We start from the raw sequence: 17,349 nt of genomic DNA, 5'->3' as shown, positions 1-17,349 counted from the left end.
CTTTTGAGTTTTTATCTTTGTCTGTTCTCCACACAGCAGAGCAATCCTGTAAGGGTGCAAATTAGATCATTTCTGTCTCCTCTCTTGTGACACTTTGGCTTCTTATCACATTAAAAATGAAATCCAAAGTCCTGACTATGGCCTTTGGGATCCGACCCCTGGCTACTTCTCTGACCTCCCTCCCTACCACTTTGTGCCTCACTCATTGAATTATAGACACACTGGTTCCTTTGCAGATCCGCAGGCAAATCAGGCAGTCTCCCCGTTTAGGAGTTTAGTATACCCTGTTTCCTCTGCTTAGAAATATTTCCCCCTTAAGTCTTGCTCCTTCATTTCACTCTGGTCTCTGCTGGAGTGCCGAATATTTAGATCTGTCCTGACCTCTCTACCCTACTTTATTCTCAGGGTACAAAGAATTCTTCCCAAAAAGTTTTTTTTTTTTTTTCTCTCTTGTGAGGGGAGCAGTGACGTTAGGCTGGTAACTACAGGGATTGGGCATCTGGGATCAGGGGAGATTTTGAAAAATGGGAACACTACAGTGTGTTTGTGTGATGATGGGAATGATCAGGTGGGAACAAAAAGCTGATGATGCCAGAGAAGAAGGCTAATTTGAGGAGTGAAATTATTGAAGATTGAGAAGTCAAGAAAACATGAAAATCCGAACACAAGTGGAGAGGTTGGCCTTCATTAAAACAAGGATGAAGGCAGGGAGTATGCCAGCTTGGTGGTTGTGTTGGAAATAGGTGGGGGTTCTTTCTGGTTATACTATTTTCTTAAAGTAAAAAGCAGGTCATGAAACTATGGCAAAGTGTAGGTGTTGTTGACTTAAAGAAAGACACAAGAGTTGGAGTTTATTCAGGCTCTTATTGAGAACTATATCCTGGAGACAGTGCTCATGATGTTTTTTTTCCTTTTGGCTAGGAAGTCAAGCATGTGTGTGTGCTTAGTCGCTCAGTCATGTCCAGCTCTTTGCAACCCCATGGACTGTAGCCTGCCAAGTTCCTCTGTCCATGGGATTCTCCAGGCAAGAAGACAGGAGTGGGTTGCCATGCCCTTTTCCAGGGAATCTTCCCAATCCAGGAACTGAACCCAGGTCTCCTGCATTGCAGGCAGGAGCCACCAGGGAAGCCCAGGAAGTCAAGCATACATCTTAATAAAAGATTACTGCTAATCACAAAGGACAGGTAGCTCAACTTAATGAGTTTAGTGATTATTTAAGTATGGGAAGATGCAAAAATCTGGGGTCATTGAATTTCTTCCTGGGACTTGCCTCTAAAAACCACTGCAGTAAGAAGCCCGCGCACCACAACTAGAGTTGTTTAAGGACCTGTTTCTCCAAAGCATAGAGTGCTTCATCCTGCTTCCATCCTGAATTCCTCTCACGTTTGTGGGCAGTTGAATTGGGTTGCAACTTAATCCTTACAGAACTGGGTGTTGAGTGTTGAGGAGGGGAACTTTCCCAGTCTGACTCTCTTGAGTCCTTGTGGCTGGACTAATAATAAAATTGACACAAGACAGATTAACAAGAGAAAAAGAAACAAATTTTAATTCATGCCCATGGAGCTCCCATAGAAATGGGATCCATAAAGTGGCAAAAGGAGGCAGCTTTTATATTTTTTAGACAAAGAAACAGTACATTTGTGAGGAACCGACAGGACAAAGAAACTGAGGTTCTCTGTGCCCAATTAGTGGCAAATACGAACATAGTGTGGGCTTGGGGTATATTAAGTTCAGTTCAGTCGCTCAGTTGTCTGAGTCTGCAACCCCATGGACCGCAGCACACCAGGCCTCCCTGTCCATCACCAACTCTTGGAGCTTGCTCAAACTCTTGTCCATGAGTCAGTGACGCCCAAACAGGTTTGCTTCTCTAGGCATCCTGGCCCCACATTCCCTATCTTTGGTGATAAGTGTGTCCTTCTGCCTCCAGGTGCAGGAGTGCACTTTCACATGAGTGACTTCTTTCTCTCAGAGAGACAGAAAGGAGAGTCAGAGTGTCCTTCTTGCACTGGGGCCATGTCTTTATTTTTGCTGTGCTGTGTCTTCTTTGCTCTGCACGGGCTTTCTCTAGTTGCAGTGAGCAGGGGCTACTCTAGCTGTGGTGCGCGGGCTTCTTCTTGCAGTGGTTTCTCTTGTTGCAGAGCACAGGCTCAAGGGCGCGTGGGCTTCACAGTTGTAGCTCATGGGCTTAGTTGCCCCAGAGCATGTGGGATTTTCCCAGATCAAGGATTGAACCTGTGTCCCTTGCATTGACAGGCAAATTCTTAACCATTGGGCCACCAGAGAAATCCTGGGGCCATTTCTTAAGTAATTAGTTAAAAAAAAATCAGCATTGAGGCACATTTTGGGGTGGCATAACCTGGGCCCCAACTTGAGCAATGCTCTTTATTTTCCTTTGTTCACAGTGTGTTAGAGGTTTGGTATGAAAGAGTCACTCTGGAAATTGGGAAAACAAATATATCAGTGATACAAAGGACTGCTGGGCAGCTTTGGAGACACATTGAGATTAGTGGCCTTGACTTAAGTGAAATTACTTTGAATTTCTTTGTTTTCTCCAGCTATGTTTTCTGGTTAAGTAGGGTACAGAATATGTGGATATCTAGATTTAACAAGGGTGGCCCTTGCCAAGTCAATACAATTGAGGACTTTGGACCTTATTTGGAGGTTCCTAGAGAGCCACTAAAGGTGTGAACAGAGAAGATTTGAGTGTCAGAAAGGTGACTCTAGCTCGGTGTGTGTTTAAGTGTGTGTGTGTGTGTGTGTGTGTGTGTGTGTATGAGAAAGGCTTATTGAGGAACAGTAGTTTAGTGCAATAGTACCCTTGATCAAACACTTACATAGACCCATTAATAGTGTGCTTAGACAACAGCTCAGGAACAGAGGGTCTTTTCCAGCATTTTCTGCACACTTACTATATATAACAGGTTCCAGGAGGGCATAATAAATCAAGCAAGATTTTGCCTTCTCAAAACTCTGTTGGATTTAGATGGTTTGTGTAATAAGGCTGTGGTTTTTCCTGTGGTCATGTATGGATGTGAGAGTTGGACTGTGAAGAAGGCTGAGCGCTGAAGAATTGATGCTTTTGAACTGTGGTGTTGGAGAAGACTCTTGAGAGTCCCTTGGACTGCAAGGAGATCCAACCAGTGCATTCTGAAGGAGATCAGCCCTGGGATTTCTTTGGAAGGAATGATGCTAAAGCTGAAACTCCAGTACTTTGGCCACCTCATGCGAAGAGTTGACTCATTGGAAAAGACTGATGCTGGGAGGGATTGGGGGCAGGAGGATAAGGGGACGACAGAGGATGAGATGGCTGGATGGCATCACTGACTAGATGGACGTGAGTTTGAGTGAACTCCAGGAGTTGGTGATGGACAGGGAGGCCTGGCATGCTGCGATTCATGGGGTCGCAAAGAGTCGGACACGACTGAGCGACTGAACTGAAGAGGGAAGGGGTGATAAACACTCAGGTAGAAATCAGGCAAGCCCTCCCAGAGGAGGTGACTTTTCAAATGAGCTTTGAGGGGGGAGGCCCTGAGGCAGGGAAGATAATTTTAGGCAGGAGGAATAACAGGAACCCAGTCAACAGAGGCAAGATGTACCACTGGAACAAATGCTGCCTGATGAGAGATGGGGGGCGATGAGGCTCTTTTCCCATTAATCAGCAACTAAATAGAACTAAGGCATTCTCTGTATTTCCTGACAAGGATAAGATATCTGGGCCTGGAACTGCAGCAAGAATCGTTTGAAAGGAAAGTGAAGCTTTTTTTAATGGTAATTTTTTTTTTTTTTAAACATAAAAAGTAACTACATGGGGCTACTCTTGGGATTTGTGTTGTTAATATAATCTGCTCACTTAAGAACAGTGTGAAGGGGACTTCCCTGGTGGTGTAGTGGTTGAAACTCTGTGCTTCCAATACAGAGGGGCATGGGTTTGATCCCTGGTCAGGGAACTAAGATCTGCCTGCCATATGGCCAAACAAAAAACAGTGTCAAGTTAAAAATGCCTTATCTAGCCTTTTCTGGTAATTCTGTCTGTCACAGAAGGCTCTTAGAAGTCAACCTTTATCACTTGCTTTTAGCACATTAAGTTAAATGATTTTAAAGTCCTTCTGTATCCTAAGACATGCTTTTGAAATAAACTGTCATTTCTAAAGATTTTTAAGAATGCAGAGTTATGACCCTGGTTCATGAATTGTTTTGTGTAGCTTGAATGAAATAAGGCATATATATGGTTAATACAGAGCTCAGCATCGCAGCCAGGAGTAAATGTTAAGTTTTCTCCCTTAATCCCAGCTTTATTTCCTTCACATTTACCATTCTTTGCTCTCTTAAGTCATCTTGTTTCCTGAACACTTATGTTCTAGACCCATCCTCTCTTCTCAGGACTCCAGAATTGTCGTGGTCCATGCGTGGGTTGGAAAAAAATTTCCAGACATTAGAATGAGAGGGAAATAAAGTTTATTAGAGTGGGAGATGCTGTTAGAACAGTGGGCCAGCTCAAGCGAGAACTGACGTAGAACAGGGGTCCTTAGTCTACATTTATACCCAGGGTACAAGGAGTGGGATAGGGGTCTTGTGGGTCATTTGCTGATTGGATGAGGCACATATACTGGGTGGGGAAAAGAGTAAGGCAAATACCTTCTCCCTTTGAGGTAGGAGGGGAGGCAGGTTGTACGGCTCAGGAGGATCTGAAATCCATTAACAGTTACAACATGGGGGAGAAAGGACAATAAGGGTCTGGTTTTTCCATATCTGCATTCCAAGACTCTCCTTGGTTTTATCTGCTCTTTCGTCTTTGGGTCACCGCAAGAATCAGGTGAGACATGCACATAAATAACCACCAAACAGGGAGAGTGTCAGTTTAGCATCTTGTATGCTGCGATTCATGGGGTCACAGAGAGTCGGACATGACTGAGTGACTGAACTGAACTGAACTGAGGGGAACAAAACTTTTCACCCCAAAATGTGTCTCTTTGGTTTGAGGATTCTTTGGGGTCGATTATTTTTAAGAAACAAATCCTCAGGAAGAACTTTTTACCTTGTCCCCTTACCTGCCAACAGGGCCTATTCCAGGAAAAACAATTATCATCATAGAAAAGTATAACGTGAACTAGGTGTGGTAGACTGGGGGAACTCAGCAAGGCCTGTTTGATTGAGGTTCTCTCTGGATCCCGCTGTGCCTGTGTGCCTGTGTGCTCAGTTGGTCTGACTCTTTGCAACCCTTTGGACTGTTAGCCCACCAGATTCCTCTGTCCATGAGATTCTTCAGGCAAGAATACTGGAGTGGGTTGCCATGCCCTCCTCAAGGGGATCTTCCTGACCTAAGGATCAAACCCGGGGATCATACCCACATTTTTTTTGTCTCCTGCATTGGCAGGTGGATTCTTTACCACTAAGCCACCTGGGAAATCTGCATGACTAAACAAGTGTTTATCAGACATTTGCTCATTTTCTTCTTCCTGTAAATTTTCCTTTCTTGCCTTTGAAGTCTCAAACCCTTTACCTCCTTCTTCTCTGGGACAGTATACAAGCTTCATCCTGCCTAATTTTTCCTTGGACCTCATATTCTCATGTTAATTTTGTACGTATATAATTAAATTTTATGTTCTCCTATAATTTGTCTCATGACAATTTAATTCCTGACCTCTAGAAGAACCTAGGAGACTGGAGAAAAGGTTTTTCCCCTCCCCCAAATGTATAGTGTGTGTGTGTGTGTGTGTGTGTGTGTGCATATGCGTGCGTGTGCATACATTCAGACTCTGAGGGGCTTCACTAAGCCTCTGCCTTGCACTGGAAAGGGACTCAAAGGAGCAAATTGTGGCTTCATGGATTTTTTAGGGACCAGCAACCCTTTCACCTGAGCGTGCTTCAGTCAGGCAGTAACCATCACAGTGGAAAAGGCATTCAGTTATTTATTTATTCAGCAAATATTCATAGCCACCTACCAGTACCAAGTGCTGAGTAAGAATATGAGTAAAAGCAAGGAAGTATGAGAGAGTGTGGCTCAACTGGGCAGCTGGCTGCAGGTGGCTGGCATGACTGGAGTTAAATATACTCTCAGTTTTCCTTAAGACAAACATGACAAACCGAAATCTGAGTGGGATAAGGAAGAAGTACTACAAAGCAAAGTTATGCTTGGTAAGAATTCGTCATTTTTCAGAATTAGTCAGGATGGACTGGAAGTTTCTTTTAAAAGACACATCACTTCCTTTACAGAATCACCACACTGACTAATCCATTACCATAGGGTAATGGATCCCAAACTGCTGTTCACTAGAATCATTCAGGGAGTTTTAAAAAACCTCAGACACCCAGGTCACACCAATACCAATTATTAATACATCAGAATGTTTGGGAGTGTGTACCAGGTGTCAGTATTTTTAAAGTTCTTTGCCTGATCACAATCGTAACAAAGTTCCAGAGTCACTGCCCGAGGGCATAGTCCAGTTAGTTAAGGCACACTCTTTTGGTTCCGGTTCCACATAGTTCCTTAAATTGCGTTTGCACCTTTCTTGGGTTGGGGGCGCTGTGAGCAGGAAGAGGATGTGCTGTCACCCAATTAGGAGATCCCACTTTGCTAAGCCCATCCGCGCAGTCCACAGGGCTGCACGAGGAGTGGATTTTTGCTTTGTCATTCTGACTCTGGCGGTTTGCCCGCCCATTTAAGGGGAGGGCGTGGCTTCTCGGAGCCACTGGGAACCCGCGGACCTTTCGCTCACTTCGCTCCAGTCCCGCATTGCATCCGGAGCTGAAGGTGCTGGCACGTCCGGAGGATCGCCGGGTGTCCAAGGGCTCGCGTTCGTGTAAGCTTCGGGTTCACTGGAAACGGAGGAAGGCTGGAGCCCCCGGGCTGTGAGGTCGCCGGGCCCAGAGCATCCTCTTGCCGGATGCCTTGGCGATGCAGGGGGAAGGGAGACGTTTGAAGGCGTGTCTGAGCAGGGGTGAGGCTTCTCCAGGCGAGGGAGCTTTTTGGCGTCGGTCATTGTTTCGCCTGGGTCGGTGAAAGCTTAGCGCGTCGGTAGGTGAGACCGGCCCTCTGTCGACTGGTAGTTTCCTGTCTAGCTTTTCTTTATAGGGACGGTTTGCAGAATATTGGAGAAAAATGGGGTTTTGTATCATTTCGTAGAGCACGAGTAGGTGCAAATACGATGAATAGTTTGACAGAGCCTTGTCGGCCTTAAGCGAGTGTAACAATTTAAGGATGCCTTTCGAGTAATCTTCACACCACTGAATCTTAAGAAATTGCGAGAGGTTGGCAAGTCATATGTGTCTCCGTGTGTGCAAGCGGGGAGACCACGCTCAGACTGCTGTGACTCCCCAGGCTGTTACAGGAGACAACCAAGAGGAACTGGTGCTCATTTCACTGTATCAGGCAGGGTAGGCGTTTAAAGGCTGCACTGCACTGCCGGGTTTGAATCCTGGCTCTGCTGTTGGGTAGCTTGCTTGAATTTGGGCAGGAAAGTGTTTCTGTGCCTCTTCCCTATCTGTGAAATGGACCTGATAAAACATATTATGAAACGGTAGTGGTGAAGATCCAGTATTAATACATGTAAAACACTGCAGAATCGGTCCTACTGTTATTGTTATTATCAGACTGTACTTTTGGGTGCTTGGGTGGTTTTTGTCTGATGAATGGACCTGATGTCAGGATAACCGGAGTCTATTTTTAATTCTCACTGACTCATTCTCGACCTGAGTTCACTCGTTTGTAAAACTGGACCAGTTGCACCCAGGCTGTCATGTAGGGTGTTGCTTTATTATTTCAAGGCTCTTAAATAAAAGCACCCTCAAGTGGGCAGAGTGTCCTTAATCTTGCCCCGTGGTTTCAGATTTCAAAGAAACTTTGGAAGTTGGTTTTCTACATACTTTAGCTATGCAGAGTTCAAAGGAAGATTAAGTTGGGAGGTGTTTTTAATAAAAGCTGAGATAATTGTGCCTTAGCCTTCTTTATGAGGCTTTTCTGAATTCTGGACTTGCCGGGAAAGTAGGACGTGTATTTTAGCGAGACTTGTTTATCTTAGAGTCCGGCCGGAACCCTGGGGTTTGTCGCTGGTCGCGATGCCACGTTTCCAGGCCGCGTGCAGGTGCGTGGGTCCGAGACCCGAGCCGGCGCGCGGCCGTGGTCAAGGTCAGGGCCGGGGCTGGGGCCGGGCAGTCGCCGGGGGGAGTGCAGTTGGGGACGCGGAAGCCCCGCCCTCGCCGCGCACTTCCCGCCGCGGCCCCGGGGCGGAAAGACTGACCCGCTCCGCTCTGCTTTTGTGCCACAGAGGACGGGCTGGGCCTCGAGGGAGCTCTGTCCGAACGGACCTCCAAAACCCTTGTGAAACGGAGAAAGATAGGCCACCATGGTCCGACCCTGAAGGTAGGTGGGAGACCTTAACGTCTGTTTTACCCGCCTGAACTGGGAACAAGCTCACCGAGCCGGTCGTGGTCTCAGACCCAGGGTGATTGTCAGCGAACCTCCAAATGGAGCACATCCTTAGACAAACGACGAAGAAACGCGGGCGCCTGCTCACGTGTGAATCGACGTGGATGAGACACATTTCAGAACTGGGAAGCTTGGAAGGGCAAAGGGACCTATTTTCATCTCCCTTCCTTTCTATTTCCCTCCCTCTCTTTTCCAGTATATCTAAATAACTTACTTTTTTTTTTTTTTTTAGCAGCAGTGTAAACTGCTGAAAGTGAGTTGTTTAGAGAAGTACCAAGAAAAGTGGTTCAGGGAATGGTTATCTTTGTCCCACCCTATCATCTTCCTTTTTAATTCTCGGGGAGGGAAACCCAGAAACCCCAGGCCTAGGGGAGAGCAAACTCAAGCTCCTGGAGTGAGTTCATTTCCCTGCAGTGGTCTCTTTTCTAGCTCAGAGTTAGCCGGGTAGAACCAAAGGAAAGAAAGAAATCTTTCCTTTGGGTGGTGGTGAGCTGGTGGCAGTCCTCCCTTAGGACCATCTACTGAGGGCTGGATGGGTCATGGCCTACCTCACTGGCCCAATGCTGGCGGGCAGGATGCACCTTTGGAGGGATATGCGCCATGGATGATGTTCTATTAATACGTCAGGTGTGGGGGATACTCAGAATCTGATCACCTTGATATATCTGCTTTAATTTTTGCTGATTTTTTTTTTTTTTTTGGTCATCCTTGTTTAATTGTATCTGTAATTTTTAAGAAATGGAACTCATACTTGACCATTGCCGTCTTAAGTAAGCTTGAGTTCTCAGTTAAGTCTAACAGCGTATTTAGATATGTTTGCCTTCAGGATGACTATAACAATTAATTTGCATTTTTATTTACTTTTTTTCTAAAAGAATCATTACCTTTTTGAAGAATGGGTATAGAAAATGGCGATAGACTCAAAGACACAGTAAATAATGAAAAATAATTGAAATAAAAAGGCTTTTGTTATTTGTTGTTTAGTCGCTCAGTCATGTCCTGCTCTTTTTGCTTCCCCATGGACTGTAGCCTGCCAGGCTCCTCTGTCAATGGGATTTCCCAGGCAAGAATACTGGAGTGGGTTGCATTGCCATTTTCTCCTCCAGGCAGTCTTCCTGACACAGGGATCAAACCCACATCCCCCCAGTCTGCATGGGCAGGCAGATTCTTTACCACTGAGCCACCCCTAAAAAGGCTTTTAGCTTGATATAAAATATATTGTGTTACTCAAACCTTTAGTTTGCAAGTAAAATGAAACAAAGTCCTATTAATATTCCTTTCTGTCTGACCTCTCTACTTGTGTCATAAATTTGCACTTAAAAAGGTGTATAGGCATTTGATCTTTGTATCAATCCTATAGATGATCTTGGCTTTAATACCAATGGGAGTAAAAAGAATGTTTATGAATTTTTTAATAAGCTTTGCACCCATTTAATTGATAAGATCTGATGTTCTCAATTCTATATGATCATAGTTAATTTTAGCCATTTAACGAAGTGCAGTGCCATGAACGAAAAGCCTACTGCCAAATTATAATTAAAATTTAAAAAATTATTTAGCACATCTCTTCCAAGTAAACTTATCACTCCCCTTTGATTTATTTTTGGTTTTTAATGAGTACTAAAAAATGGAAGAAGACAGCTAGGTAAGGACTACTGCTTTGAAATGTTTATGAATTTGCAGCAAATTGACCACATTTGGGGCTAAATGGTAGGTCCTGAAATTCTTAGGGAAAATTGGGTTTGAGTGGAGAAAGGCATTTATTCAGTGGAGAATTGAGTGCTTATAGGATTAGTGCTAAATCCTAAAGTCCACACCTTAAAGGTTAAGGTTTCCTGCTTTAATTGCAACCTAAATAATGAAGTGGGAATTCATAAAAATGTCTGCTTTTCTTTTCTCCTTTTATACTGTTTCTTCATTTGCCTTCCTTTCCCCTCAATAAACAGCAGCAGCACCAAAACCTGCCTTGCATTTACAGTGAACTGTAGGAGACCAGGGAGTAGGGTCCTACTGGAAGGAACTGAAAAGTTTAGATGATAAAGGCTTTAAAGAAGTGCCTTTCAAAAAAACTGCAGTCACCTGGAATGCGTGGCACCCCACTCCAGTACTCTTACCTGGAGAATCCCATGGACGGAGGAGCCTGGTAGGCTGCAGTCCATGGGGTCGCTAAGAGTCTGGACACGACTGAGCGACTTCACCTTCACTTTTCACTTTCATGCATTGGAGAAGGAAATGGCAACTCACTCCAGTGTTCTTGCCTGGAGAGTCCCAGGGACGTTGGAGCCTGGTGGGCTGCCGTCTATGGGGTCACACAGAGTTGGACATGACTGAAGCGACTTAGCAGGGCTATATCTGAGGTCTTAGTCATTGAACTCTCTGGAAGGGGCTAGGTTCTGCCTTTTAATTTATTTTAAACAAGCCCCCTCAGGTAATTCTTAGGATACATATCCCGTTTTGAGATTTACTTTAATGTATGAGGTAGTTTGGTCAAGATTAGTTGCTAAATAATTAGAATTGAGGAAAACCAAACAAAAGATTATGGCTTAACACCCAAAAGGTATTTTAGTTAAATATTTTGGTATAAAGGTAAATATTTTAGTTCTTAAGAGCAAGTTTGCAAATTTTCTTACAGGAAATCTTAATGTAAATTAGCATCTCCTGGATTCCAGAGTTTTGAAACCACTTGTACAAAATGAATGCCTATTGGTGGTATTGAGAGGAAAAGCAAAGTGAGTGAAAAAGCACTTGCTGGAATAGGAAGGGCCAAACATAGTTAAGACTTAGGTAGTTTGGGAGAATAACTTGGGGAGATAAGACTAAAACTTGCAACATGGGACTTAATTTATTCCAGGCAGTAACAGGAGAGGTGACAGACACAGAGCAGTGCGTTTTGATGAAGACCCAAGTGAATTATGGAGCCGGTGTCGGGGAAGCTCAGGGGTGATAGTGTGGTGGTCAGGCTGCGGGGCCTGGGGTGGGCACTGAAATAGGCAGGTCTCCTTTCAAGCTGAACTTCTAAAGTTACCAGAAACCAGAAACTCCTGACTGAATGGACATCAGGAAATGGAGCGGTAATTTAATAACTCTTGACAGTCCACTTTCTTTCTTAATACTCTACTAAAATGAGTAGAAAACTAGATTCTCTCCTCTGAGACAGTCCCTTCTGGGGAGATTAGTAATGTCTGTGCTTTTCAGCCTAATTAAAGTTAAGGCCTAAAGAGCGTTGAAGGACTGCTTTGACCCTGGTTTCTTAAAAAGGTAAGAGGTAAGGACTAACAATGTTTAAAAGGGGCATAGATTGTTCGTACTGCAAATATATTTATCTGGTGCTGATTCTACAGTACAATTTTTAGTAGCTGTGAATCTACGGTGAGACCCAATGTCTTTTCTCACTTTAACCAAGAGATGACTCAAACCTCTTCGCTGTCCTTGTACAATGGTGTCACTGTTCTGGTCCAGGCTTCAGATTTCTTTTCGCCTTTATGTTTTGTGTTCATTCGCCAGGCCTGACTGTTTCCCGTGTAGGTGCCTTCTACCTCTGTTACCTTTTGCCCAGGCTGCTTCAGGTACTCACTGCCTTCTGCCTCTACAGTCTCTTAACTGGCTGCCCTCTTCTCTCTTCCTGCCCCTCCTGTCCCTCCTGTCCATCTGCTGCATAGTCATCTTCCTGACTGCTTGTTTGCTGCCCCTGGATCTGCATCCAGGATAAAATGTACATTTCTCAATTTGGTTTTCTGTGTTCCCCAGGGTTTGGGCTCAACCTGCTTTTCTGGTTGTCTCTTGCTCTGCTCCCTTGCCTATACTGGAAGCTCGTGGGAATACTGTTGCAGCTATAGTCCCTAACATTTCCCTTCTTTGGTCTGTTCTTTGTTTCATTTCAAAAGTCATTTTCTGACTTTTCTTCCTGCTCAGACCCATTTTTCCACCTGCCCACCTGGGTCAGAGTACAAGGCCAGATTTGCCTCTTTCCCCTCCTCTGTGCCCCCTCAGTACTCCCACAAATGAAAAGAGGAGTCCTGCCAATATCAAGAGTGAACAGCTAGACTTATTCTTAGTGCCTGTGTTTCCCAGTCTGTCTTAGGATCTCATCAGATATTTAAATAAGCGTGCCTGTCAGTGAAAGTAGCTACCATGTATTGAATGTGTCTTCTGTGCTAGCTTCTAAATGCTGTGATCACTAGTTAATTTAATCCTCACAAGAGTGCTATGAAGGAGGTGGTATGATCCAGTTTTCCAGTTGACAGAGTGGAGGCCCTCAGAACTTAAGAAGTACGCCCAGATGACACAGCGGCAAAGCCAGGATGGAGCGCAGGGCTGTCTGTAAAGCTCACTGTGCTGTTCTCACACTTCTGGCACTTGGCTTTGTGTTATCTCTTTTGGGATGCATGCCTGATCTCTCGGGTGTGATTGTATGTTCATGACTCATGGCTGAGCCTATGCAAATCTTGGTATTCCTAGCATAGTTCTGGCAAATTGGCGTTGGTGTGCAGCATACCTGCAGACTGGAGTTGCGTTCCTCTGTGCCTACTACGTTGTACCTTCCTTTAGGACAAAAATGGTTTATTTTGTGTCTTCCACGTGTTGTGTTAATACCTGGTAGGCACTCAGTAAATACTTGTGGAATGAATGGTTGATGGCAGAGCCAGAGGACTGACTTTAGTGAGGGATTTAGCTATGAGGTGTCTGATTTTGTGAAAGTGGACTGTCTCTATCAGTGATTATGCCCAAAGTGGTTCAGGAGAGGTTCTAGGCAGCATATAATGCAGTTCAGACTTTTAAGGAGCTGTGTGATTGGAGCATTGTCCTCTTAAACAAGTTATGTAGCTGTGTCCAGGTCAACTGAGAAGAAAGTCACATTATGTCTATTTAGCTAATGCTTATTGAGCCCCTGTATTCTCGCTGTTGAGCTAGGCCCTGTCTTTGTCATCTGTAACATCTGTTGTGAAGTCGCTCAGTTGTGTCTTTGCAACCCCATGGACTGTAGCCTACTAGGCTCCTCCCTCCATGGGATTCTCCAGGCAAGAGTACTAGAGTGGGTTGCCATTTCCTTCTCCAGGGAATCTTCCCAACCCAGGGATTGAACCCGGGTCTCCTGCATTCCAGGCAGACACTTTAACCTCTGAGCCATAGGGCAGTGTATATATTTAAAAATACATTTGTCACCTGATGTTTGTAATATGGTTTTTTACAAAGAGTTAAGGCCACTCTGTATGACAGAGAAGTCATCTGATGGGTGACATTTACAAATGAGGAAAGTCAAACTCTGAAGAAAGCACTACTTTTAACTCTGGCCTCAAGGGCTGAGTTTTTCCAAGGCTGCCTCCTTTAGAAGCCACACACCCAGTGCTTCCCTACCCCAGTCTATCAAAATGATGTTCCTGGTCATTGCTGGCTTCTGAGATGTCCCAGGAGAGTTGATAATGGCTCTTACAATGGGAAATGTTCTCTTTTCATCTCACACCCTTGTTTATGTTAGTTGTGGGTGCTTGGCAAGTCAGCCAGTACTTGGTTTTCTGAAGTGTCAGTTAAATGTATGACTTTAAATCACAGAGCAAGGGCGGAGGTTTTATGTACTCTAAAGTATCTCAATGGGTGGGTCCAAGTTATTTTGTGGGACATGACTGTCATTTTATCTTTTATTTCAGATAACAGATAAATAAGGTAAAGCCTTATTTGAATAGAACAGTTATTCAAAGCCTCTTTTAGATACAGAGTATTTTCAAAGAAACTGCTGAAATCCATTTATAGAAAAATACACATAAAGAATTTTGCATATAATTTCAGACTCACTTTGTGGCCCAGATTTAGAGTATCTAGTAGAGTGGTTGGAGAAGGCAGTGGCACCCCACTCCAGCACTCCTGCCTGGAAAATCCCATGGACAGAGGAGCCCGTTAGGCTGCAGTCCATGGTGTCGCGAAGAGTCGGACACGACTGAGCGACTTCCCTTTGACTTTTCACTTTGCTGCATTGGAGAAGGAAGTGGCAACCCACTCCAGTGTTCTTGCCTGGAGAATCCCAGGGATGGTGGAGCCTGGTGGGCTGCCATCTATGGGGTTGCACAGAGTCGGACACAACTGAAGCGACTTAGCAGCAGCAGCAGCAGTAGAGTGGTTTACCTTTCAAAGTGCTATACACAACTGTCGCCTCAGTTGTGCCCGACTCTTTGCGACCCTATGGACTACAGCCCATCAGGCTCCTCTCTCCATGGGATTCTCCAAGCAACAATACTGAAGTGGGTTGCCATGCCCTCCTCCAGGGGTTTTTCCCAGCCCAGGGATTGAACCTGCATTTTTTATGTCTCCTGAATTGACAGACGGGTTCTTTACCACTGGCGATACCTGGGAAGCTTAACTGAAGCCTTAGTAGGTTTTAAAATTTTATTTCACTGGTATTATTATAGTGAGATATATTTCTGTTTTCCTCCTATGGATTTAGCCTTTAAAACATTTTTCTGTTCCTAAAACAATATCCAGGAGTGAAGCTACTGGTTTGTTACATTTTTTTCTGTTTAGTGTTTTAATGTTTATTAAACATTTGCTACCTTTGGGATAACTGAAGATTTAAGGAACTACTCAGTAGTTGTAAATATTGTCAAATCTATTATGTAATTCTGATTCATTCAATACAGTAGCTTTATGATAGAGTAGTAGTATTTATATTTTACAGATGAGGAGACCAGAGGCTGACAGGTTAAGCAGCCTAAGGAATTGCTAATAGGTCATGATTGGACTTCCCCCATGGCTCTAGTGGTGAAGAAGCCACATGCAATGTAGGAGACACAGGAAATGTGGGTTCAATCCCTGGGTAGGGAAGATCCCCTGGAGAAGGAGATGGCAACCCACTCCAGTATTCTTGCCTGGAGAATCCCATGAACAGAGGAGACTGGTGGGCTACAGTCCATAGGGTAGAAAAGAGTAGGATATGACTGAGCACGCATGCATAACACATGATTGGAACCCAGCTTTGCCTCCTTCCACTGTCCATGGAGTTTTCAGAAGCTCATTTTAAAAACAGATACTCTGCCTTGATCATTGCAAAGTTTACCTTTAATATGAAAAGGCAAACAAAGCAAAAACATACACCTAAAAACATAGCCTTAAAGGAGATGAAAATGAAAAAGAACATGTACGTAACACCGTGCTACTCCGGCAAATCAAACTAGGCCTTCACCATATCTCTTCACAGCTTACCCTGGCAGAATGAAGGGAGAAAAACTGCGAGAAGGAACAGGAAAGTGTCAGGAGGTAGCTAATAGCAGGATATCTTTTAGCATGCAGGCAGGACTAACCCAACTGGTTCCTGGCTTGGCTCAGAGGTCTCTTAAATATCTCTTTGTTGTAGATTAATCGGGCAATAAAAACCCACTGGAAAAGATAGTGAATCCTGTATGACTTAAAATTTGACCATAGAGAGACCTGTAACACACTGTAACATTCATCCATCCTGTTATGTTTCTGTTGAACACTGAGGGTTGTGGAAGGAGCTTAAGAATGCTTGGAACGAATGAATCTGAACTCCTAGCAAAGGGACTGAACAGTAACATTGGAGAAAAATATTGAAGAAAAGAAGAAAGGAAATAGAGGCCTTAATGGAGCCTTTAGCAGCAACTCCATTCTTCACATGATCAGGGGAAATCATTAGATTTGAGATTTTTACTTTGTAGCCACATCTAAACCTTGTGCTCCCAAGGCAGATGCAAAAAGGTAGAGCATAATACAAGTGTGAGGATGCTATATGTTACCCAGGTTCTTAGGAGCAGGGATTTACAGAGAACAAATTTAGCACTGGAAATCACAACTTAATAACATAATGCTTGTCTTGATGTGTGCTGTTGCTCTGAGCAAGTTGTGTGGGCTGTTATCTCCTGAGAAATCCCTGTAAATGGTATTAGTAATACTTTATAAGTAGGTTGGGAAAATTCATTTACTTTTCTAAAGCATTTAAAAATTCTTTGATGAAAGCCTCTGTATGGAGCAAATTGGTGCTAGCCTGTTTTCCATGCTCTGAGCTAGGGGGGAATAGACACCTTAGGGTGGGAAGGTTGGCTTGTCTTTTGGAGTTCATCTATACATTGCTTTTATTGAATTTGAAATGGATATCAGAAAGTCCCCAAAATATCAGATCAGATCAGATCAGTTGCTCAGTCGTGTCCGACTCTTTGTAACCCCATGAATCGCAGCACGCCAGGCCTCCCTGTCCATCACCAACTCCTGGAGTTCACTGAGATTCACGTCCATTGAGTCAGTGATGCCATCCAGCCATCTCATCCTCTGTCGTCCCCTTCTCCTCCTTCCCCCCAAATATGGTTAACTATAAAACCAAACTTTTTAGGATTTGGAACTTGGGACTATGAGTTTTCACCAAAGATACAAAACAGGTTAAGTATTAGTTTGTACTTGGCCAGGCTTGGGGGTAAAATATAGCCCTTAGATGATCCTGGGCCCCAACTTTGTTTTCCTGTTGCTTTTTCTTCATTTCAGAGAAGAAATAAGGCTGAATTATGAAAAGCAGTTAACTTTTATTATCTATGTGTGAGATTTATTTCTTTCACTAGAAGAAGTTCATCTTTTGCTGCCAAATAAATTGCAATAGGTGCTGGAACAAAGTTTTCATCTACACTTACACATTGAAATGTGTCTACTCGAATATATCCATGTGAAAACAGCTTAGCTTGGAAGATTTACAAACAAGTTCTTGCTTTAGGGGAGCTAACAGTCTAATTTGTTGCTATTTAGTCACTAAGTCACGTTTAACTCTTTGCAACCCCATGGACTGCAGCACGCCTGCCTTCCCTGTCCTTCACTGTCTCCTGGAGTTTGCGCAAACTCATGTCATTGAGTCACTGATGCCATCCAACCATCTCATCCTCTGTTGCCCCCTTTTCCTCCTGCCCTCAATCCTTCCCAACATCAGAGTCTTTTCC

At 44.1% G+C, this 17,349-nt stretch overlaps 1 protein-coding gene across 2 annotated transcripts in view; it reads left to right on the top strand.

Moving 5' to 3' along the window:
• The first annotated feature begins 6,646 nt into the window (after nt 1–6,646).
• TXNRD1 (thioredoxin reductase 1) overlaps nt 6,647–17,349 on the top strand; it is a 64,282-nt gene continuing 53,579 nt past the window's right edge. The window contains exons 1-2 of one of the 2 annotated variants that reach the window (XM_006077212.4): nt 6,647–6,800; nt 8,265–8,359. The gene's annotated coding sequence lies outside the window, so the exon portion shown is untranslated. The remainder of the gene's footprint in view (nt 6,801–8,264; nt 8,360–17,349) is intronic. The other variant, XM_006077213.4, reaches the window with a different exon arrangement.

This window comes from Bubalus bubalis, chromosome 4 (genome assembly GCF_019923935.1).
Source record: "Bubalus bubalis isolate 160015118507 breed Murrah chromosome 4, NDDB_SH_1, whole genome shotgun sequence".
Taxonomy (NCBI): domain Eukaryota; kingdom Metazoa; phylum Chordata; class Mammalia; order Artiodactyla; family Bovidae; genus Bubalus; species Bubalus bubalis.
This window is presented reverse-complemented; position numbering and strand designations above follow the sequence as displayed.